The sequence below is a fragment of the Pogoniulus pusillus genome, chromosome 6, assembly GCF_015220805.1.
Source record: "Pogoniulus pusillus isolate bPogPus1 chromosome 6, bPogPus1.pri, whole genome shotgun sequence".
Lineage (NCBI taxonomy): Eukaryota > Metazoa > Chordata > Aves > Piciformes > Lybiidae > Pogoniulus > Pogoniulus pusillus.
Window position 1 is genome coordinate 35,169,994 of NC_087269.1, and position 25,848 is coordinate 35,195,841.

Consider the following 25,848-nt stretch of genomic DNA (forward strand, 5'->3'; position numbering starts at 1 on the left):
ATAAATCTTAATCTTGTTGCAAAGGCTGGGAAGTCCTGGGCTAGGCTGGTAAGTGACTACACACTTTTTTCCTACAAGAAGTCTTCTGTTGGACTGGTGCTGGCAAGGCTCCCCAAGAAGTCACGTGCTTTGGCATTTATTCTTTATTGCAGTATATGGTTCCTCTTGTAACTTCCCATCTACTGCTCCTGTTTCTATGAAGAAGCAAGAGATGTCCCTGTATTTATTACATTCACACCACATTTCAGTTCCAAACATGAGAGTGGGGTGGGTTATTTTTCAGATTAAAGAAAAAAAATAGGATTCAGCCTTCTCCAAAACTGCAGGTTTGAGCTAGGAGACCAAAGCACTAACTGCATCACCCCTTCATGTTTCTCTAAGTTCAGAGAAACCTCTTGCAGCCCTACAAAGATAATCACTTCAGGTGAGTAACCTCAAACATGAGAAATGCTCTGACAGACAAAAGCATCCTAGGGTGGGGCTCAGAAAAAGCAGCTCTTAATCACAGGTCTCAACAAGCACAGTTGCAATCAAAACATCCACACTACTATCAGAAAAAAAAAAAAAAGGCATGCCAGCTGGATGTTTACTTATTGTACATGTGATTTTTTTTAAGTGCCTGCTACAGTTTATCTGGTCCTGATGATCTCAGTGCACATGCTGCAGTAGCCTGCACAACCTCACATGAATTGCACAGCCTGGTTTCTGGCATGGGAAACAGCTTGAGGCAATGCTGAAGAGCTCTACTTAAATGTACGGATTTGTACTTTGTATCCGAGAGAGGTTTTCTTCTCCCCTCTACCATAACATATGTAAAACCCTAACCAATGAAAATATCATGTTTGAGCATAGTAGCTGGCTGTTCATTTGCTGTGTAGTACTCCTAGCATATTCCTTCAACGTGGGTACTCAAATTTGGGAAGGATTTTTGAGGCATGGAGGTGTGACTGAGGATTGCATGTCAGGTCTCAGCTTATGCCTTATAGCTAAGACTTGAAAACATTGACCTACAATACAAAAGCTTAATCCATATTGCTATTATTTGAGAACATTCAATTGGGTAGCTGAAGACTGAAGAAGACTGACAAGTGTCTACGGGAAGATCACAGATCGTCCTTCCCTGACAGCACTTTACAAAATACTTTACTCAGGAAACTTTGTGGCAGAATCATGTTATTGCTCTAACATGAACTTTTGATTTTGCAGAAGTTAAAATTTCTTCCTTGCATCAATTCTCTCAGTACCTGAGGTTTCAAGCTCTGGCAAGGCTTTGTTGCAGTTAACACAATGATCGGGTTAACTGGGACCTTCTTCATCTGGCTTCCCCATTAATTCTTTCACTTTTTCTGATGCTTGCACAGCAGTTGACTGCATCCTATTAACAGGGCCTGATGGCAGAAAGTTGTCCTCAAGTAGCCCTATTTTTTCTTTTTGAGACAGATGTAAAGGAACAACATTGGATAACTGAACATTCAAACCAAAGACTTTCATATGATGTGTCTCACAGACATGTGAGTGGCAGCCCTCAACACAGGCTAAGATATAATAACTTTGAAGCCAAGTATCAGTAACAGCTGTAGTGTTTGGGTGGTTGGGTATTTTCTTGCACAGACTAATTCAGGCTAGAAAAGTTACCTTGAATTTCCAAAGACCCAAATAAACCACATCCAAAAGAAGAGATTACAGTGGTTTCCTGTCAAAGCCATGAAAATCACAAACTGTAAACTACAGTTTATTTTGTCTTACTGTATGGACTTTTGTTGCTTATTTCTGGTAAAGTATACTTTGAACTGGTCACATAAGATTTGGATGTAACTTTCATTTGTCAGAAAGCCACTCTCAAATACATGCCATGCTTTGAAGTTTTACATAAGAAATACTTCAGGCTAACAAATACCCACAAGCCATGTATGGCAGCTAATGCTATGGAATTAAAGCTGGGATGGTCACAAGGGGGCTGGGGAGATTGATGCGAGTTTATGACCCAGGTCACTAGTGGAATTATGCTAATCAACTTCTGATACTAGTAACAGGAAGCAAATAAAACCAGAAAGGCCCAGAAATCTGACTTTACAGCTTCATTTCTCTGGGGTGTTAACATCATCTATAATGTCTTTTTTGAGGAGGATGAAATCACTACAGAGATGGTTGTTCACTTTAACGCAGGGGCACAAGAGGGCATAAAGAGAAACTTCCAAGAGAGCGGAACAAGACTTGAAAAAAAAAAGTGAAAATGGAACAGCATTATTGCCTCTCTGACCACACATACAGCTCCCAAACCCACATTAAAAGATGTTACAAGGAAAAAAATATCTGAAAATTAAAAGGAAAAAAAAAAAAGAAGAAAGAAAACCCTCAAAACTCTTTCCAAAAGCCAAGAAAATCTTGTCTCAGTGGTGTATAACACCAGGAGCTGCTACCTACTGTTATTCCCATCTCTTCCTTCACAAAAATAGGAGCAGTGATACTAGGGCAGATGAGGCCACTACCTGATTTCAGCAATTCCCTCTTCCCTCCATCCCCTTCTCCTCCTTGAAAACAGAAAGGGGCACACAGAATGATCCAGCAGCTGCTGGCAAACAGCAGTTTATGAAATTAGTTTCTGAGCCAGAGTCTGCATCCTATTTCATCATCCTCTCTGAATCAGCACAACTGCTTGCTACATATAATGGGCATTTTTACCACCACAGCACAGGCAAAGGCATTGTGGCAGTAACTTCATTATTCCTTTTGTGGCTAGAGTAGTTCCTTTTGGTGCTTGTGAAGCTGCTGTTCCAAGGTTTCACTGGGCATCCGCTGTTATTTCAAGGCCATCATTCTGCACACCTTAATAGCATCCATTGCCATGCAATAGTTTTCTTCCAAGCTACAGAACACAAGGCTGTTAAAGACTCCCAAGAAGTTACTCAGTATTTTCTCCGACCTTTTCACTACTACGGCTCGACTATATAATCCTTGAGGCAACCAGACTGCATTCACCAAGCCAGGGGCAAATGCTCGGTTTAGTTTCCAGTGACATCATTTGGTTTTGCTTTGTCCTCATTACCCTTTTTCTACTGCTTGCTGGTATTTAACTGACCACTAAAGCTAAACCCTAAATGGAAACAGAAAGCCATTAGTTAAGGGCAACTAAGGGCATATGACAACTACCTGCTCTTTCCAAGGATGCCAGAATGCTTGGTAAACAACCAAGACTGCATTTAGTCTTAATTTTAGAGGTACTCCAATACCAGAATGATTTTTTTTAATGCCATCAGCACATTTAGGTATGAAAGAACTTCGGAAAAGGGAAATCTAAACCAGAGCAGAGAGTCTGACAAAAGATTTTTTTTGTTTTATGCAATTCCTAGTCCATAAACATTTGAAATTAGACCTAATGTTATTTCGGATGAACAGCTACCTACCAGAACATTTCGTTTCAATTAGTACATGACATGGTCAACACTTGTATGAAATCAACATGTGCCTCACTTGGAAGATGGGTACAATCAAAGTAACAAAACATGTTAAAGTTGACAGCATTACCCTAGGGTTCTGAAAGGAACTTACATTTGTAAAGATCTGAGAAAAAAGGCAGTAGTAATAGTTTTAATTTGCTCGATACTTTCCATAGCTAAAATGTGTTAGGTCAACACTTACAGTGCATTTCTTGTATGCATTTTTAAAAGCTGAAATATACTTTTGCCATTTACTGCAAATCTTCAGAGTCTTACAGACAAAACATTGGGAGAATGTTTCTCTTTACAAGGAGAGAGACTGTCAAAAGATATTTGGTCTACCATTTTTATAGCCATGGTAACTTACAATGAGGAAATTTGCAAGCACAGAGTATCTTCAGAAATCCACACCCTTTTACCAGAAAAAAAGCCATACTTTTTCTAGCCTCATTATTTACTTCACAAAGTCTTTGTGTGTTGATAAATTTCACCTTGGTGTCCTGCACAAATAACAAACAGCATTTTGAATCATTGCCTTGGGTGAACTTCACATGAACACGCTTCCTGAGGCTATTCAAAAGGATGCCTGCCAGCAAAGCAGCTTGGACAGACGCAGACTGAAGATATACTGATATTTTCAAAACCATACAGAAGACCCCTATACACATCAGCCAAGAAAAAGAGAATTTTCCTGATTCCTCAACATTTTAAGACAGTATTTATAAGGCTCTAGATTGTAAGACTGCATTCTTAATGGCAACAACTTCCCATCAAGCATCTATCAACAAATCCCTTCTTGACAGAAAGGGGGTATTGTAGTTCATTCTTCCACAGTGGCTTTTAGTATAAATAAAAATACTTTTTCTTTCCAGGGCTTAAGAGCACACTTGAATTCTGTGCTATACTGGTGTCAAATACTAAGCTCACTTAAGTTCAATTTCATCTGAACACCTCATATGAGCATTATTGGTAGAAGTTTTTTGAAAGAGGAAAACAAAGTATAGCTGTCTCCAGAATTAATGCTTTGCAACAGGAAAACTATTTTAGGCTTGAGAAAGTAGAGCAGAAATTATGTTTGAGGAGAACTAGGAATAAGACTTACATAATGCTCAACCTCAACTAAACATTAAAGAAAGTGATGCTTTTCTAAAAAAGGTATCTACTGATTTCTATTTTCATAACATCAGTGATGAGTTGGAGGAACTCAGTTCCTGATTAACACTTCATACACCATACACTGAGATACTTATTATCTGCTGAGCTTTGGAGGGAGGAGGAGTTCAGTGCAACAAAAGTTTAGCAAACATCTATATTCTTAAGATTTTATAAAAGTATTAAAAGCACCTTTATGAAGAGTATCACAGTATCACCAAGGTTGGAAGAGACCTCACAGATCATCAAGTCCAACCCTTTACCACAGTGCCCAAGGCTAGACCATGGCACCAAGTGCCACATCCAATCTTGCCTTGAACTGCCCCAGGGACGACGACTCCACCACCTCCCCAGGCAGCCCATTCCAGTGTCCAATGACTCTCTCAGTGAAGAACTTTCTCCTCACCTCGAGACGAAATTTCCCCTGGCGCAGCCTGAGGCTGTGTCCTCTTGTTCTGGAGCTGGCCACCTGAGAGAAGAGAGCAACCTTCTCCTGGCCACAACCACCCTTCAGGTAGTTGTAGACAGCAATAAGGTCACCCCTGAGCCTCCTCTTCTCCAGGCTAAACAACCCCAGCTCCCTCAGCCTCTCCTCGTAGGGCTTGTGCTCGAGGCCTCTCACCAGCCTCGTCGCCCTTCTCTGGACATGCTCAAGCATCTCAGTGTCCTTCCTAAACTGGGGGGGGCCCAGAACTGAACACAGTACTCGAGGTGTGGTCTGACCAGTGCAGAGTACAGGGGCAGAATGACCTCCCTGCTCCTGCTGACCACACCATTCCTGATGCAGGCCAGGATGCCACTGGCTCTCTTGGCCACCTGGGCACACTGCTGGCTCATGTTCAGGCGGGTATCAATCAGCACCCCCAGATCCCTCTCTGTCTGGCTGCTCTCCAGCCACTCCGACCCCAGCCTGTATCTCTGCATGGGGTTGTTGTGGCCAAAGTGCAGCACCCTGCACTTGGAGCTATTGAACCCCATCCCATTGGCCTCTGCCCATCTGTCCAATTAGACACTGCAAAGCATTTCACAGAACAGAATTTAATCAACTACAATGATCCTATATAATGATGTTATATAATGCCCTCTGCCATATTCCACCATGGTATTTTGTAGAACTCCACAGAAATTTTCATTTTAATCTCTTTTATCCTTCCTAGTTATTAGGTCAGCTTCTCAGTTTTTAGGAATAGACATCTTCTGGACAATTCCCAGCACTAGGCACAGGGTAATAGGCAGAAAGGAAAATAAAGATGCATCATCTAAATTATTTAGAAATATTCAGGAGCTTGAGAATGATGGAAAATGCATAGTGAGTCACTAGACTTCTGATAAGGACCATCTTGCACTGCTGACAGGAAAACTGGTGGGTCACCTATTAGTTGAATTTTAAGAGATTATTATGAAGATTATTAGGCACAGATACTGCCATCCTTTCATTACATATGTAAATTTAATTATAAATTTATTAAGAGTAAAAAGAATTCCAAAGCTCAGGAGTAGAGGATTGAAAATTCATATAGGCAACCTAAACCTCTAGCCTTATGCACATATAGGAAAATCAGATGCTTTCCCACTTCTCAATGGCTGATGTGGGAACTTGAATAATGGCTTTAAAAGTATGGGTTGTTCATTCTGCAATCTCCTAAACTCAGAATGGAAATCAGTATTAAGGGAATTCCACCATGTGAAGCGTATTGACCCCACAGGGATCACAACTCTAATCTGAACTTTTATATTTCACTTACTAAGCAAACAAAGTGAATTAAACAGCAGCAGACATGGTGGGGGAGGGCTGTCTGAAACTACATATATTCTTCTACTCTAAAATACTCTCTGTTCTACAACAGAATTACAGCCTGAGATGAGGATCTTCTTGAGCTTCCAAAATTGAACACCATGTGTTTGCTCAGAAGCCAAGCAGCTATGTTTCTCCCAGTAACTGACAAACCAGAAACTGGCAGGCTGCCACAGAATACAAACCCAGAAGACCTTGCTCAAAACCAACTTACCTTGTCAGATGCCTTATGAGGTAAGGAACCTAAAAACTTGTGCTGCAAGGCAACCACAGAAGCTGGAACAGTCTTTAACAGAAGACCGTTCAGACCAGTCCTTAGGAGGAGATGAAAGACAATGGAAATGAGTATCATAATTATTTGCCTGACAAGCTTCGGTACTCAGGATTCACAGGTTTTATTTTTAGTTCTGAAAGGAAGTTTTCTTTTTTATGGTCAACTCAGTTGGCCTCTTTCTGCTTTCTCACTTGAGCAAGAGAAATTATAATACCTCCCACTTCTGCTGCTCATAGATTTTCCTGTAATGGGCATAGGAAATTGGGATGAATTAACAGAATCATAGAATGGTTTCGGTTGGAAAGGACTTCCAAGGGTCATCTAGGCCAAGCCCCCTGCAATCAGCTGGGACATCCTCCACTAGGATCAGGTTGCTCAGCACCTTGTCAAGGCTGACCTTGAATATATTTAGGGATAGGGTCTCAGCCACGTCCCTGGGCAACCTGATCCAGTGTTCCACCACCTTCATGGTAAAGAATTTGGGCCTAACATCCAATTTAAATATCCTTTTCTCTAATTTCACACCAGTGGCCCTTGTTCTTTTACTAGAGGCTTTTAGAAACAGCTACTCTGCAGCCCTCTTGTAGGCCTCTTCTACTATTGGGTCTCTCTGGAGCTGCCTCTCCTCCAGGCTGAACAATCCCAGCTCCCTCAGCCTGTCCACATAGCAGAGGTGCTCCAGTTCCCTGATCCTCTGGACCCTCTCCAATCAGGTCCAAGTCCTTTAATGAAGCCTCTCCATCTGCAAATGAGTCCCACACTACCTAGAAATAAGTCTGACTTACACTGTAGGGTTTCCCCTCACCTTAAGACCAGAAATCTTTATTTTCAAGCAATCACACTTTGTTTTTAATTGTCTTTGTTAGAACCAAAGGAACCAAGGTTTGCGCTAGAGACACACGTCACCCTGCAGACTAATAATGTGTTAAGAAGGCACTGCCGTGACTCACCATACCCTCAAATAACCTCCAGACTGTTCCGACAAGAGCTGCAGCAGAACAAGCTGGCTGCTGACTCAATCAGATGCAATAGGCACAGCCTCATTCCCTCGCAGAATGCAGTGCCTCCTCTGTGCCATTAAATGATTCATACACAGCACATTGCCAGAAATCAAAGGAACAGATCAACATTAGCAGACAGTAAATTCTAAGTCTGCTCTTCTTTGAAAATTACATGCAAATAACCTCTAGTTTAATTCTGCATACAGCAACTTGCCTTCCAACCTCAGTAAGGATATTTCAAATTTACCACCTTCAGCAGAAGTACACATCCACTTTGACCACATAAGCACCCAAAAGAGACATCAGATGCCTCACACCAAAAAAGGGTAAATAGATGCCAGTGTTTAACACCAACTGTTTGTTACTAGCAGTCTGTGGTGAAAGCACTGACATCAAAAGTTGTTAAAACAATGTCAAATAAAGCACCTTCAGATGTCAAGGAATCTAACATTCATCTCAAATCCTCAGAAAACAAGCCAGGACCTTTGGTAGAAAGGAAAGCATGTGACAGAAGAGCTTTGGAGCAATGCTGTCGGACAGCATGGCATGAAATAGCTCCGGTCTTGACAGGAAAGTCAGAGAGAGACAGACTTGCCTAATAATCCCATCGTTTTCAACCAGACAGGATGTGGTTCCACAATAGAGACACTGTCGACTCCATTAACCTACAGTGCTGGAAACAAGTCATGAAAAATGGATTAATTTCCACTGCTCATTACCACCCTCAAAGTAGCTGCTACAGGCTTGCCTATCACTTGCAGTCTTTTCAAAGAGAATACTGTCATCCAGAGAAAAGCATTTCCTAGTTTCAGTATTTTCTTTCTAAAAGAACAAACAAATCCATGAGTTAAACTAAGTCTTCTGTTAGCTGATTTTTCTTATATAAAAAATTGTTCCTTTCCTATGGTATAATGTAGGCTCTCAAACTAGAAGAATTGATCTTGCTGCCTAGATTTAAAAGGCTTTACTAGTGAGGAGCTGAATTTTCAGTTTTCAGTGATGCAAGGTGTGGGTTTTTTCCTGTTAAAGCAGTAACTGGGATAGAAAATACTTTTTGAGATTGATATTAATATGGACATCAGGAAATATCTGTGTGTATATTTTACATGGCTATTACTTTCTTCAGTGATACCTGAGATTTGTATCACAATTTCTGAAAATAATTTTAAAGCTCATTTGTTTCTCCCCAAAAAGTTGTCATTAAAGGATGGTATCAACTGCATAACCAATAAACACAGCATTCCATGGCTTGATAAGCAGAAATATCAGTTTATTTACATGACTGTATGTCTTATTATTTTTATCAATCCCTTTCCAATCTTATTCTCCATAGACTCAAGATGAGGTAAATCATCATGTTGTCATGTTGCTTTGGTATGTAGCTTACTGAGCCTCTTTCTGTTTTTACAATAAATGACTTCACCAAATGAAGACACTTGGACTGGATGACCTTTGGAAGTCCCTTCCAACCCAAACCATTCCATGATTCTACGACTGTAATCGACTGTAATAATTATCACTTCATAATGGTTTTACCATTAAAAACACATCAATAGGTAGGAAAAGCATCTTTCAAAGACTATTAACTCTTATATTGCATTTCTGATATTTGTTTATACTGAGTAACTTATCCTCCCTCCAAATGATGCTCCTCCCTCTGTTGAACTGAAGATGAACAAGAGACTAAAATACCACGTTCAGCATCATAGAAACATCATCGGTTTCGTGGTGATATTCAAGCTCTTAAAAGTGCCAGCAAATACTCCTCCCAGAGATGTAACTCATTCCTGTGACAGGTCAGAGCATAACATGTTGGGGATTGCACCACCACCCCTAGATGGGATTTTGCAAGGAAGGAGTCAGCTTCCACCCTGAGATACTTGAGAGCAACGCAAAATAGCCTCCTGTGCCTCACAGCAAGCAAGAGTCGCTGCCATCCTCTCCAGCTGCACAAGGACAAGGCTACAGGTAAGCAGTACCCTCTTCTTTTCACTGAAAGCCCTCCAGGAGCTTTGTTACCAGCTGGACAGCAAAAATGCAACAAAAGCTCATCAGTCGTATGGGAAAGACCTGTGTTTTAGCTATGAAGATTGCACCCTTGTCAGGTGACTGACACCAGCTCCCTGATGTATGTGCTTCAGCACTTCAGTGCAGCATCTTCTAGGGGCAGCTGCTTACTGTGCATTGCGTGAACTGTTGGGGTTGACCATATACAGGCAATACTGGAACACGGCATTCAACTTTGAAAAGGAAGCTCTGGAGACCAGCTGAACAACTGAATCTCTCATCCTCTGAGGACAATGAAGACTACTTCAAATAGGTATTTATTCTTAACAATCCTGTACTCCACAGAAAACACAAAGCTCTCATTCCACTGTGTCTGTACTGACTCACACAGAAAGCACAGCTGTAAGAGGGGCACAAGGCAGGTACGAGCACCACGAAGGCACAGCTGAACAGCAGCACAAGAGGGGATGACCAAGGATCCACAACACTGAATAAATACCAAATGGCTCTCAAGAACTGTAAAGAGAATGAGACAGGAGGATCAAATGGCACATTTGGCATGTTGTGCCTGCACTTGCAATGTGTGCGGTTTTCTTTTCTGTTTTTTTTTATGGGGGAGGAAGGGGCTAGACTATCACAGTTTCCAGTTTCTCTACAATATTAAGGTTACTGAAGCTGAATTCTCAGCAGATTATACACCCAGAGCTTCTACAAGGGAGATTTCAAGGTAGTGAGAAATCTTTAAGGGGAGGAAGTGCTTTAGAAGCATTGTTTTTAACACAAAGCTCTAACAGGGAGGTGGCAGAGGATGCCTGCGCTCTGAACGCTGACTCAACTCTAACCTGACCTCAAGGAGTACGTTCTACGATCTGCCCTGAGAAACCATGCTGTGAGCACGTGATTCAAAAGCATGGTCCAAAGGACCTTTTATCTGTTATAGCCACGGGAAGAAACCCATTTGTTAAATACATCTGTGGATTTCAACAGAAATCTTCCTAGCCTCTTCTAAAAGCACTTAAGGAGAGATTATGTGGCTCACTGCTCAGTTCCTAAAGGGTTAGGAAAGACTGGGGATGAAAAGCTTTCTCTGTATTACATGGAGAATATCTCCAGCTTGGCCAAGATGACCTCCCTACAGTTACCAGTTTTCTGAAATGCATCCTTGCAAAAGATCTGGCAAAACAAGCAAGAGAACTGAGAATGAAGCTGAACAGTGCATCCCTTCAACACTGTATGTCTGAAGCGAGGAATTTGTAGTCAGGACAGAAAAAGGTTCAGTGACTCCTCAAGCCTAGATCAAACTGTGAAGACTTTGTGAAATTCTCTGTAACACTGCTCTGTGCCCATCACCCCAGTCTCTCAGGCTTTGTTAAAACAGAAGTAGCTGGGGGGGTTCCTGCTTTCATTTTTCCTTCTGAGTACTCTCCTGAAAGCGGTACAAGTCCATGACTGGTATTCAAGAACTCTACAGAAGCTTACATACATACTCCTCTTAGTATCCACTTCTCCACTCCCTGAAATCAAGGCAAGATATTATCTCATCCTTTTCTCCAAGAATGGCAAAAATAACATCAGGAAAACACCACGGAGAAGCAAATGTAAGAACCCGCTGGACTCCATCTTATTCTGATCTGCAATTTTCTGTGGCAGTGGTAATGCTCCTTTCAAAGGTATGATGGATACAAACATTACCACAAGACATTCTGTGATTCTCTTGATCTCCGGAAGTAGGATCTGTGTGTGCTGGGCAGACAGCAGAATCATTCGAACCATCTTCATTCTCTCCTTGTCGAGAAGGGAATAGGGAGAGCACAGACTCCCCCTATAGACACCAGTGAGCTCCTGCAACAGTTCTCTGTGGAAGCTGATGACCTTGTTTTCTGTCAGTCACCTGTCTGAAAAAGCCGGTTTAATGTATACCTTATCCTGGTTACAGGTAAGGGAAAGAGTGACCCAGCAACTGCTGGAGACACTCTTATATGCTAACAAATTCAATCTAGACAAGCAAAAACTGACTCTGAAAAAGGACAAAAACAATCAGAAGCGGTAAATAGCACAACTACACTGTGAGGGTTGCATTCTCTACTCAGTTCCCCTTACACCTGTTTATTTCATAGTGTTTGCTGATATATTCCCAGTTCTTATTTTTCCCTGCCAGTAGCCTCTATCCCAACACAAGCCCCTTAGCTGTTGAAGCACTAATATTGCTTGCACTGTTAGCAGAAAGTTAAATCAGGCAGCAGCTATACCTTGGAACCAACTACAAGTGGTTCAAGTAGAAAACTTTATTGATTTCACACCTATCCGGTATCTCCTTTTAAACCTTGACATATAACCTCCTACCTCAACAATCAGCACATCTTGGAGGCAAAAGGAAGAAGTGACTGAATCCTTTGTTCTCAGCTCAGCAGCAATTCCAGTAGTCAAATATAAAAAAAGGAATTACGGAATAACATACAGGCAATTTTTTGCATGATGGCTAAAATCTTATCAAAACTGGAAATCAGACAAAATGGGGAGGTATGAGGGAAAGGGGGAAAATGCCATCTTTGCCATTTCTATGCCTAGGGATCATAAGAAATCCCAACCACTTTCACCTTCTGCCGCAGAACTATTTAAAAGAATTACTTCTGAGCAATGAAACAGTATTCCCAGCCTTCATGACTGCATGCTGAGCCTACAACAGGCTGCAAATCATTGCTTGCATAAGTTGAGAGAAACAACTCGGATCTGTAAACTGACCCAGTAATCTCAAAGCAGAGCACTACTGAGCCCATGCCCATGTGGTGGAAACTCTGGCCTTTCTCCCCATATGGCACAAAGATATTTTTTTTCCTAAGAAATTTCAGCACTTGGTCACAGTCAGGAACTACATTATCTCCTCCACTCTACAACTGCTCCTACTTGCAAGCTAGTCCCTCAGTGGGTGACTAACCTGCAAGGCAGGTCAATGAGCAGTAAAACTTAAAGAACAAAGAGCATACAGGCTTCGTCTGTGTGACAGAAGAGACAAATAAGGACTGGGGAAGCAATCAAAGCCACCTAGGAAAAAGGGAGATTCAGTGAAGGTGGATCCAAGCTGCATTCTCTGGCAAAGAATACTCAAAACACTGCATTAAAATAAAAATAATATAGTCCATGCATAACAAATTGCTTGAAAGTATGATAAAGCCACTGATCAACAATTACAATAGCTGAAAACACAGACTGAAAATCATTCTACATACAGATTTCTTTCACTGTATTTTCACTGCTCTGCTGGGAAGGCTGTTTTGAGGATAACATTGCTTTTTAAAAAGATAAACAAAACCAAAAAAAACAAAAGCAGCCCACAACTGATTAGCCTCACTTATTATAGCTAATCTGTGGTTAGTTCATATCTACATTCTCACATCTACCTTGGATAAGGAAAATAAGCCTTAGTTTCAGACAAATTAACATTACTGGGTTTATTGGCATACATGGTTACCAGTATTCTTTGGCTCTTCACAGTTTTGAATCGTGATTGGAAACAGAATTTCAAGAGAAGCAAATATCTGCTTTGGCCTAACAGCTGAAAAAAATTGATAATATCAGTTGCTGCATCTTCTTCATTTACTTTTTATAGTCAAAATATTATTGCTGACCAACATAACAAAACTATTCAGAATGTATTGTGTTTTATATATCTTGCAATGACTTTGCTGTTGTCTCCCATGTTCATCTCTCATTTGTGAAAATAAACAGATTTTTTTAGTTAATTTCAGAGACAATCTCCAAAGAAAACTAGCAAAAATCTGGATTACACTGATTGAGTGAATTATACCAAAAGCACACTGAGAAAGCAAACTCCTGTGAGTGCTACTCAAAATGTATAACCTAAGACCTTGGTAAAAAACAGTGAAAAAGGTCCTTACATATGTTAAAGAACATTTTCTCCAACACAAAGTAATCAGCTATTGACTACCTCTTATGATCTCACTGTGCCAAAAACATCCATAGCTAAGTAACAGACCTGCACTTTCTTTACACAATTTAATTACCTAGATTAAAAAGAAAAAAAATTCAGTGCCACAGTGTAAATACACACACAAAGCATATGTTAAAGTATCATTAATATAGAAAAAAAAGTGCTTAGAACTCCGTGGAACTAGGGGAAATGCCAGTCTGTCTCCCCTACTACAGAAAATTTGTTTGAACAAACAGAAAGGCCTAGGGCAGACAGGTACAGAACAACTTTCCTCCTTCTCTTGGTAGGCAAGAGATGCCATGCTCTGTATTACCAAAAGGCAGGAAGATAGAGGACAAACCGAATGACATCTCTTGCCTGGATATGCAAACCAGTCACCCTTCCTGTCTTCATTCGTACCTTGTATGTGCATTTGTAATGTTTAAGGAGAAAACGTTCTTTTTGCTACTGTGAAAGGAAGTCTAGGTTAGATATTCAGAGGAGAGTTTAATAAGTCTCATTAAAGGTATAGCAATTAACAAATAATCTACTACACAACATGTGCCAATAATATAATTTTTATTGAAGGAACTCCAAGTAAGTCTATCACTAAAATATTGTGCAATTGCCAAAGCAGCCAAAGATGTTGAAATTTACGTTCTACAGCAGTGGCAGTAATTTGAGAGCCATGTGCCAAAAGATTATTAACTACAGTTCACTGGATATTTTGATAGTAACACAGGAAAGTAGCTTGCCATAGACAAACAGTATGATCAATTTAAGATGTCATCAAGTCCCCGAAATGTAATACTACTACAGTGCTTATATATGCAAATTAACTGCCAAGATATAGGCTATCCATCCAATGGGAAGAAGATCAAAACCATTAATAAGAAAGGACACAGAAAACGACCTAAATTTTCCCCAGAAGCTTGTCTGCCATTATGCATGTCTAAAGGAAACACAAATTGCTGCACTTTCAGAGAGCAGAACTGCATTTCTACCTGACCACATGTTGGGGAGAGAGAAGGGAATGCAAAAAAAAAAGCAGAGTCCCAGCAGGTCCTCAATATACTGCATATACTGGTCAGGCTTATCCTACAAATCGAACACAACACATTATTCTACTAGGACTGCATCAGCCTTGACTAATCAGATACTACTGCTGTCTGCAGTAGTCATGCAAACATGACAGCACCTACTGGAGGGTCATACAATTCTGTCTGTTCAGGTGAAGCCTAAGAGAAGTCAGTCTGCTACAAAAGTTCTGATGCAATCTCAAACCTGTAACTGTATTTTTTTCCTCCACGGGACAAAAGCTAGTAACTTACTATGAAGTAAGAAAACATCCATTAAGCTTTTGTTTTTTGTTACTTAGTAAGCAAAGGCACACAATGTTTCTATTTTAGTTTTGTTATTTGCAGTATGACAAAGGTCCAAAATACTTCTCTGACTTAAGTCCATTGTATTTCCTCACATGAATTAAATTGCACCACAAGGCTTACAAGATGACTACACGCACATATCTATCACACTACTTGCCAACATGGATCAACAGTGAATTCTTCACCAGTTTGAGAAATGACATGAAAATGCTCCTTGCTCTAAAAGTAAACTAGTATCAAATAGGTCTGTCATAAAAAACCCACAGAAAGAGATGCTTTGAAAGCCAGAGGTGCTGCCTAGTCTTCAGAATTAAAAAATTATTAGCAGGAAGGATTTGATCTTGGCAAATTCAAAGCAGCAGTTAACAGAAGAGTTGAGACTTCTTTGTGTAGACCACCATCCTGTACAATCCACTACTAACAAGACACCTGAAAGGGAGCATGTTTTGGTGCATTTTCAAACTATCTTTCTGCAAGCTACAAAGATATACCCTGGCATTTCTCTAGTACTTTGATAATCACAACAGGAAAAATAAGTTGGCTTTAAATTTAAAAGCAGTAAAAGAGTTCTATTAATCATTTACAGTACTTCAATTATTGCAAGTACTAAAAGCATTGTAATTTAGAGTTAGCAAAAGTAGAATTATAGGTTGGAAAGGACCTCTAAGATCATTCAGTCCAATCACCAACCCAACACCACTATGGTCAATAAACTACGTCCAAAAGTGCCATGTCAATACTTCAACACTTCCAGGGATGGAGATTCCATCATCTCACTGGGCAGCCTGTTCCAATGCCTGACCACTCTTGCAGGAAAGAAACTTTTCCTAATGTCCAACCTAAACCTCCCCTGGCACTATTTCAGGCCATTTCCTCTAATCCTATCACTTGACACTAGGAAGAAAAGACTAACTTCCACCTCATCCCAGACTCTCTTCAAGGAGTTGTAGAGAGCCAGGTGGTCTCCCCTCAGCTCCATTTTCTCCAAGCTGAACATTCCCAGTTCCTTCAGCTGCACTTCACAAGACCTGTCCTCCAGGACCTTCACCAGCTTTGTCCTGCTTTCTTGTTAAACCCTTAGGTCCCTGTTGAAGGCTACAAACTACACCTGGACAAATAGAAATACTGAAACCAAAGCCAACAGGCTCCAGTTTCCTAACAGCCCCACTAGAATAGCGGTTAGAACAGATACAGCCTATTCCAGACAAATACACCAATGTCCATAGCCACAATGTTCTCTCAAAAGCTCATTATACTTTTAAATGCAAAATTAACATACAAGAGCTCTATAAAGCACATAAAGGGATTTCAGTAACACACATGTTCATACGTAGCTTTATTATTATACTTTCAAAATAGCTAAATTCATCACCCAATAGTAAGCGGGTAATCATTTCAGGATTTGGCTGTTTCACTGATTCCAAGGCCATTTATTGAGTCAGCCCTACCCTTCAGTACTTCATTCTTATTGTGATGGTACTAACAGTTTGTAGCAAGTCAGTATATGCATTTAAAATCTCTAAGTCCTTCAATTAAATGCATAAGAGTTTTTCAAAGCCATCTGAAACTAAAATCATAAACACAAACCTGCATCATTTAGTAAAAGAACTGGGGTACTTACCCAAAGTCTTAGACTCAAAATTGATAGAAATTTTCAAATTTAAATACTCAGTCAAGTTTTTCAGAATGATGCATTTTAAGAATAGCTCTTTTTTCCTGAACAGTTCTGTTCCAAATTTGAATATTGAGAGGTTTCATGTAAATTCATAACAACTGCTTAACCAATGGACCAAGTATTTTCCATAAAGCCATCAAAACAGAACACAAAAGCAGCTAACTGACAGCCAAAAAGCTTAATAAAATACTTTTTTCTACCCATGACTGGTGTAGACCCTATGACAGTCACCAGACAAAAAATAAACACTATATCCTTATTGTGTTAATAATTCACCTATCTTTAAATAAGAAATCAGGCTTACTCAGGGTTAAATGAGGGCTGACATGTTTCTCTAGTAAAATATTAATTACTCATAAAGGATACTATTTTCAAACAAAGATCCATTCCCTAATAAATAGCATATTGTTTTGACTGCTTACAAAGTCAAAACTATCTAATAAATTTTTTCCTGAAGTTGTTTTGCTTCCTAAAAACTTTATATGTAGCCTTAAACATTGATTCACTGTCTGCACCAAAAATATTCACTGTAATAATGCTTTAAACATGCAGTGCACACTAGGATAAAACACTGTAAAGTATTACCAATAACTACTGTTGGAGTAACCCCAAACTTCACCACAAGGAGAGCACATAAGGAGAAAAAAAAAAACAGCAACCAGACATTAACTCCAGTTCTTCCATATATCCTTCCCCCATTTATGTAATAGTGTTGCAAAAGTGTTGCAAAACCACAGATAGAATAAAAATGATTGCATCTCAATACCTGATGATTTTTTTTTAATTAAGTTGTTTCAGTGTTCATCATTTGTTTAAGACTGACATCATCTTACCAGGACAGACACTGAAAAGAAAAACACAAACATCTTCAGTTGAAGCTTTTGCTTTTTTTGTTCAGAAGTCATCGAAAGTATATTTGCCATTTCTAGCCCTTCAATCAACTTCCTGGTTTGGCCAGCAGCTGGAAGGATGTTAATCCAAGGGTACAAGAAAGGAAGTGGTGAAACAATAGGTTTCCAGTCCTGGCCTCTGCATGCTCACAGAGAGAATAGATTTTGAACCCACTGCAGAAAAAGAGATACGGCACAGAAAAACTTTGAGTTTTCCTTTACATTAAAAAACAAGTAAACAAAAACAGAGAAAAAAAACTGCTCAGCAGAAGAAACAAATGTGTGCCCTCAGCATCTTCCTCCTCTCACCATCGATAATCTCTCGCAGTTCAAATGAATCTGTGCTTACTGCCTAACCATATCTTCATTCTTCTTGTCAGGAGTGGCAGCCAAACAACCTTTCTGTTCATTCTGCACAGCTAGAGCGCAGGCAAAGCCACTGAAGCTGAGAAAGCCTTCAAGAAATTCTGACAATATCCATGTCAACAGAAATGCTGCAACAAGAAGTCCAGAAAGTAACATGTGTTCCTATACAAACACCCGAGAGGAACTGGCAGGTACTTCGGGGGACTGCTGTTATGATAATGAAGCCAGGAAGAGAGAATATGCTGGTTTTACTCAAGAGAACACAAGAATGATAGATGTCAAAAAATGAAGCTACCAGAAGTTTTACAACACTAAATATCAGAAGAACAACACAGAGCTGTTGGAGCGAGTCCAGAGAAGGACCATAAAGATGATCCCAGATCTGGAACACCTCTGCTATGAGGATAGCCTGAGGGAGCTGTGCTTGTTCAGCCTACAGAAGACAAAATTCCAGGAGGACCTTGTAGTTGCCTTACAATACCCAAAGAGATCCTATAAAAAGGCTGGAGAGGAACTTTTCAGAAGAGTATCTAGCAGTAGGACAAGTAGGAATGGTTATAAGCTGCAAGAGAGCAGGTTTAGACTGGATCTGAAGAAAAAGTTCTTCAGTATGAAGGTGGTTGGATGCTTGAATAGGTTGCCAAGGATGTGGATGGCTCCTCCCTGAGGGTATTCAAGCCAGGCTGGATGAGGCCTTGAGCAGTTAAGTCTACTTAAGAGGCGCCCCTGCCACAATGGAGTAGATGATCTCTAAAGACTCTTCCAATCTAAGCCGTTCTAGGATTCTATGAAATACATAACAATACAGAGCCTCTCCCAGCTAGCCTCCTCATGCAGATTAAATACCTGAAGCTGGCATGCTGTTCCTAAATTTCTTTCCTATGTTGTTTTCTCCTTAGAAGTTAACACTAACTGAAAAAGTATTAAACGTACTACATCAAACTACTGGTAGATCAACTTAAGCCATGTATGAAAACAGCTTACTCATGATAAATATATCATTATAACGTTTTAGCACCTATGACAAAGATAAAACCAAAAAACACCAAACATGCAATCAAAACCACACAACCTTTTCCTCCAAGTACTTGATTTAGTCTGTTTCAACGTAACTGAAGGCCTGCAACATCTTACCGGCAAAGGAAATGTCTGTTAATGGGTGCTAACTACAAAGATCTGATTTAGAACTTTTTTCCAAATGTTGAGACTTGAGAGCACAGAATGAGAGAATCAAAACATAATAAAAGAGAAGTGATCAATGCTCTCTAAGCACATACAATTTCTAACATCACTCAATTTTCACATACATCTCAAGACCTTAGTGCAAATCCCAAGACAGAATATTTGTATGTAATGGTGGAAGCAGCATGAGTGTGCACACACCAGAGGATGGAGCTTTCAGATCTAGCTGAAAGTGAGAGGATTTTAAGCCAAAGTAATGGGAGAGAGAGGTACTAGCACTGTCCCTTTCAGCAGTGAGAGTTTGGGTAAATTCAGTATGAAACCACATTCATAAGAGATTGAGCAGAAAGGTTTTTGTTTTGTTTTTAATCTGTTTGTGAAAGAGAAGTGCTTTTTAAAATTTCTACCATAGCACTACTGAGTTCCAAATCTGGAATGCAGAGGTGAGCTGGTTGGTTTCTTTCAGGCTCTGTCAAAAGAAAAATAAATCACATGAAGGATACAATCTCTTCTTCCCAACAATCCAACCACTGACACAAGAAACACATTTAAAGCATAAGGTGAAGAAAGCATCATTTTTTCAATTCAGTTTTCTTGTTATTCCAAATAATAACATCCCTTTCCATACCACAAGGGCTCAAAGGACTAAAAACTCTTCCTCTGTGTGTTCTCCCCAGGTCATGTTTTCAATTCTCTTTTTGAGTACAGCAACACAAGATACCCCACCATCATTTATTCTGCTTATTCAAAATTGTGAAAGCTCATATCCCATGAACAAAAATGAAGAGAGTAGTTTCATGGGCACCAGTTCCAGAGTAGACTGAAAAGCCAAGGAACTGTGATGCAATCCAGACATGACAAATATGCTCTGTGGAGTTACTCTGTAGAAAGGGATCCCTTAAATGCAAGTTTCCTTGTTTATATGCCAACAACCAAACTGCAGGTTGAGCTCAAGTATATGCTTTCTTAGTACCATCAAAAAAGCTTCTTTCAGGTTCAAAGTACTTTGTGAAAAAACACAGTATTTAGCCCTGACTGCAACACTTGGGCTTCATCTAGAGATTAATTTCGCCTGAAACTCCTGTCTCGGATGTGGGATAATAGACTCTATTCACACAAGGCCACATGTACCAAAGCAGTAATGTAATTCAGTAGTTCATACTTTTGTAGAAAAGGTGCTTCAAATTTTGGGTGAGTTCTCCATACTGCTATACATTTAAAGTGTATACTGAAACTTCATACAGCATATCATGGGATTCACAATAAAACCTACAGAATGCTGAAATTCTGAGAAAGGAGAACAAGAAACTCATAAAATTCTAATTATGCCTTCCATAACTGATCATTCCTACTCAAGTCAGCATGAAGAGAGCAGTGCTTCAGTACTGCACAGCTGAGAAGTCATTAATGCACAGAAGCAGAAGTGGAGATTTTAACAGTGGATGGTTTTCAAAATTAGCTGCCAAGAGGATTTGACACATGAAAAGCCCAGCTGCTCCTCCCGCCAATACTGAGCAGTTGCTTCAGTGGAAGTCTTCCGGCATAGTTTTCCTCACTCTGGATGGCCACCATTCAGATGGAGAACAAGTACCATGCTGACATTCTTCCTTCACTGTACAGCTTCCCATCAGGCATAGGTCAGGAGACTTATTTTCATTTTTCTTACATGTGCATGTCTGTCTCTAAATACACACACATCCATAAATACACACTCACACCTATAAGATGTAGAAGACATAATTTACAGAAATAGCAACTGAGGGAGACCAGACTAATGGAGGTACACAACGAGGCATTGCATGCATTCAGCCATTCTTCCAAAGTCCAAGCTCTGGAAGATGAGTTTCCAAAACACTGTGCTGCAATAACCAACTGCATCCACAAGACTGTATTCTGCTAGTTTGTGCTAGCTCTGTATTTGTGCTAGTTTGAGGCAAATTGGAATAATTTAATGAGAGAGGCTGGATTACAGGCTGTGAAAAAGAAACAATGTCGATGTCTACTTCACTCATAGGCTAAGGTTGTAGCCAGGTGGGGGTTGGTCTCTTCTCCCAGGCAACCAGCAATGGAACAAGGGGACACAGCCTCAAGTTGTGCCGGGGGAGATATAGGCTGGATATTAGGAGGAAGTTCTTCACAGAGAGAGTGATTTGCCATTGGAATGGGCTGCCCAGGGAGGTGGTGGTGTCACTAACCCTGCAGGTGTTCAAGAAAAGACTGGACAAGGCACTTAGTGCCATGGTCAAATTGATTGGACAGGGCTGGGTGCTAGGTTGGACTGGACTATCTTGGAGGTCTCTTCCAACCTGGTTGATTCTATGATTCATTCCTTAACTTTCAGCTGGCTGATCTAGTTTGGGTGATCTGATAAGAGTTGGGAGTGGGTAACTCCTAAACCATCACACTATTATCTCCAAAGCTGAGGTGATTCTTCTGGTTCACAGAAATTCAGATGATCTGGAGACCTACAAAGCTATTGGTTCTCTTGAGCACAAATAGAAAATCTGTTCTCATAAATGCTATGAAAAATAAAATTTTACAGAAACAGAAGCCTGGTACTTAACAGTCAACTCGGGAGGACCTAGTAAATCTCTTAGCTTTTATACCTAATGAAGCTGTTGAGTACATCAACAATGAAGTCAGAAGTGTGGATGCAGTTCAAATATATCCACACTAACTTTTATCTAGTTGAGTAGCATAATCATGTAGTGATCCAGTAGTGGTTTCTTGATCAGTTATAAAACCAGTATACAAGCAGTTATGCCTTCACTAATTTGTCTGAAGCTGTGGCTACTCTGCTTCAACTACCTAGCTTGATTATGGAACTTTGAGATACTTTATGCTTATCTTTTCCAGAAATACATTTAAATTATTAACAGCTACATGTACCTTTATTCTGCACAGGTGTGAGTGACAGAGGCATGAACAATTGGGAACACTGCCTCGTATTGCAGCCAAAGGACACCAAACAATATCTAGTTACTTTACTTGTGTAATCCTTGGAAAACAGTAAGTGCTTCATCAGCACATTAAAAAAAAACAACAACCACCACCACACCACACAAAAACACTACACCAACACCATGAAGTACAGAAACGTCCAGGATGCTGCAACATACTAAAACTTTGCCCAGGCCCCTATCACCCAAAAGATTTGTGCTTAGTGTTACTTGTAAGACTGAAGTCTAGAAAATACTCTAATTTTGTTTGGAATTAAAGTAAAAACACCCCAAGATTAAGTATGAGATTGCCACTAGCTGACATCTCAAGACAAAAAACTTTGGAACAAAAAAAGCAGTCATGTGAAGTGCACAGAAAGATTCAAGGCCAGATGTAAATCAGCACTGCAGCGAGGCCTTCCACTTCATCACTCATTTTCCAGAGTGGGAAGCCACAGGACAACACCCGTATTTCACAATGGAGCATCTAGGGAGGTAGATTTCAGTTTATTTCTGCTCTTTTGGGGCATGTCCTGGGAAGGCAATGGCCTCTGCCTAGAAGGCTGCATGGGGAGCTGAGGCTCCCAGTAAGCAATAGTTTAAAAAAAGCAAGTGCCAAAATACACAGGCAAGATGTAGTACTGCTAGAGACATTTAGGTTCTGTGGGAATATTACAGTAACATACTCTCCAGCAAAGGGATCTTTGAACCATCTCCAAGTGCTGTTTTTTCATGTTACTGTCTTTCACAATGCAGCAAAAATCAGGTCATTCATGCTCTGCTGAGTCAGTTACTTAAATTTTCTCCTCCCCAAGCTCTGAAGTCTTTTCCAAGCAGCTGACAGTTTCCAGGCATTTTCTCCTCTGCTGTATATATCTCATCTTTACCCCAGATTAGCAAGGTATAAAAGCATAAGAATTCTGATGCTGGAAATTGAAAAGCTGCAGAAAAAAAATCACTATTAGTTTCTGAATGTTTTCCCTGGAAGGTAGAGCATTTCCTCCTTTCAAATTGGAAAGATCCTTAAAGTTTCTACTTATTTTTAGGACTCAGGAGACTGAGTCTTCTCTCTGCCTTGCTTTCAACATACACAGTAACCCTTTGTGAATTTATTGCTTTTTACTGCTGGAGTATTTTGAATATCTACTGAGGAGTTAGTCACAGTATCTGGCATACATACCTTTATTTTTCATTGTGCAAATGAAGGGTAAGAGGTTGCAATGAAGTAACTGGACATAGACAAAGAACATTAGCATCACCTACAGAAACTCCTAGCTTCAAAGATGGTCAATCTCATCCACAGGATGAATACATAAAAGAAAACTTAGAAAGGCTAAAATCAGACATAGAAGAAAACGAATCCTTGAGAGAGTGAAAAAGTGGTGGCACATGATGGCATAAAGAGAGGAATAACAATGGACCTGTTCTACCTTCTATCAACGTGCCAAGACCAAGCAATTTGATTTGCCTCAAGAATTTCTGGAAGCTCTCTATAGATGCTTGTTGTTCAATCTGTATGCTTGCTTCAATTGTGACACAAGTGCCAATAAAGTGTCACTTTGTAAGTATTTGCTTTAGAATCCAACACAATCAAGCCAGCTGAAGCAGAAAGCAGTCAAGCAAAAAACATTCTGAATTGACAGCTGGGAGAGGAGGGGAGGAAAGCCTTTGTAAGGTCAGAGGACAAGTCTATCATCCACGTGTCCAGGAACACTTCTGCTCTTGTATATGCCTTACCATCAAGTACTCTCACATGCAGTCAGCACATGAACATATGGGCTCACTCACATCTAACCAGAAGAAACACATCCACTACCACCTAGAACAAGCCTTGTTTCATTGTTCTACAAGATGACCTCATTAGCATGATGGTAAGACTGATGGACCACAGTCCCACAGGTGCTACTGGCACTGTCCACTGTAAATGACCTCCAGATTCTTCTCACTGTGGAAATGACAGTTACTGCCAATGAAAATCCAGTCTTTGTCCCTGGTTTTGTTTTAAGCCTAGCTAAAGCTCTATTTTCTAGCAAAGCCCTGGACAGAGTCCCAGGAAAGACTGTTCTCAAGCCACTGATTTAGCAATGACTTCACTTGTTCCAAGAAAAAGAGACATGCAAACAGATGCACATTTGTTTCTATTAAATTGTGAGATTGAATTGCTCCTGCATCTACCCTACCTTAAGAGATGAGCATATTCTGGATCTATATTCTGGAGATATATATATATGTATATTCTTGAGAAATATGCAATTACAGGAGAATCAGTTCTTGCTGTATACCAGCATCAAAAAAAACATTGAGACCACCATAGGGCAAATCTGTTGGTTTGGCAGGGCAATTACTGTAAGGCTAGCAAAGAACTGTCTTCATATTCAAACTAACAAAGAATTAGTGTTGATTCTTCTCATTTATTTTATATTACTTCACAATGAATTCACAAGCATCTCAATATCTTTCTTGAAGCAAGAGGCCCAAAACTGGACACAGTAGTCAAGGTGAGGACTTACCAGCATCAAGGGGCAGAATTACATCCCTATTTCTGCTGGCCACACTATTCCTGATGCAAACCAAGATGTCATAGGCCTTCCATGCTACCTGGGCACACTGCTGGCTCATGTTCTGCCACCTGTCAACCAGCACTCCCAGGTCCCTCTCTACCAGGCTGCTCTCCAACCAACCATTCCACAATCTAGAGTGATGCATGGGGTTACTGTGGCCAAAGTGTAGGACCCTGCACTTGGCCTTGTTAAACTTTGTACCACTGACCTCAGCCCATCAACCCAGACTGCTTAGGTGTCTCTGAAATCTCTTCCTACCTTCCAGCAGATAGACAGTCCCTCCCCAATTTCATGTCATCTACAAGTTTACTAACGGTAGGCTTGATGCCTTCATCCAAGTCATCAGTACAGATGCTGAACAGAACTGGGCCCAGTACTGACCTCTGGAGGACACCACTGCTCATCAGACACCCTCTGGATGCTGCACCATTCACATCCACTCTCTGTGCCAAGTTATCCAGCCACTTTTTAACCCAGTGAGAGGTGCACCTGTCCAAGCCATGGCTGCCAGCTTTTCCAGGAGGATGCTGTGGGATACTCTGCCAAAGGTTTTGCTTAAATCTAGGCAGACCACATCCACAGCCCTCCCCTTATCTACCAGAGAGGACACCCAGTCATAGAATGAAATCAGATTGGTTAGGACAGTACCTTCCTTCTTAAACTTTTGTTGTCTGAATCTGATCCCCTGGTTGTCTCATACATGCTGCTTGATGGCACCCAAGATGACCTGTTCCATAACCTTGCTAGGCACTGAGGTCAGGCTGACAGGTCTATAGTTTCCCAAATCCTCCTTTCGTCCCTTCTTGTGGATGTGTGTCACACAGGCCAATGTCCAATCGTCTGGGACCTCCCCAGTTAGCCAGGACCAGTGATAAAAGATAAGAGAGAATCTTAGCCAGCTCTTGTGCCCTAGGATGAATCCCGTCTGGACTCACTGACTTGTTAGGATCTAGATGGCACAGCAAGTCACTAAGTACTTCTTCCTGGATCACACAAGGGATATTCTGCTCCCCATCCCTGTCTACCAACTCAGGAGCTCAGGTGCCCTGAGGACGTCCAAACTTTTTGTTAGAAAACTCAGGTGAAGAAGCTGCTAAGTACCTCAGCCTTTTCCTTGTCTTCCATTACTATGTTCCCCACTTCACCCAATAAGGAATGGAGATTTTCCCTGGCCCTCCTTTTGTTATCAATGTATTACAATATCTTTAAATGCTTCCTGGCTTATCTGCTCATTTTTGCAAAGTTGATACACTCTC

General features: G+C 40.5%; 1 protein-coding gene across 2 annotated transcripts in view; it reads right to left on the reverse strand.

Annotated features, from left to right (window-relative positions):
• JMJD1C (jumonji domain containing 1C) overlaps nucleotides 1-25,848 on the reverse strand; it is a 178,726-nt gene that overhangs the window by 87,947 nt on the left and 64,931 nt on the right. The gene's annotated exons all lie outside the window — the stretch shown is intronic.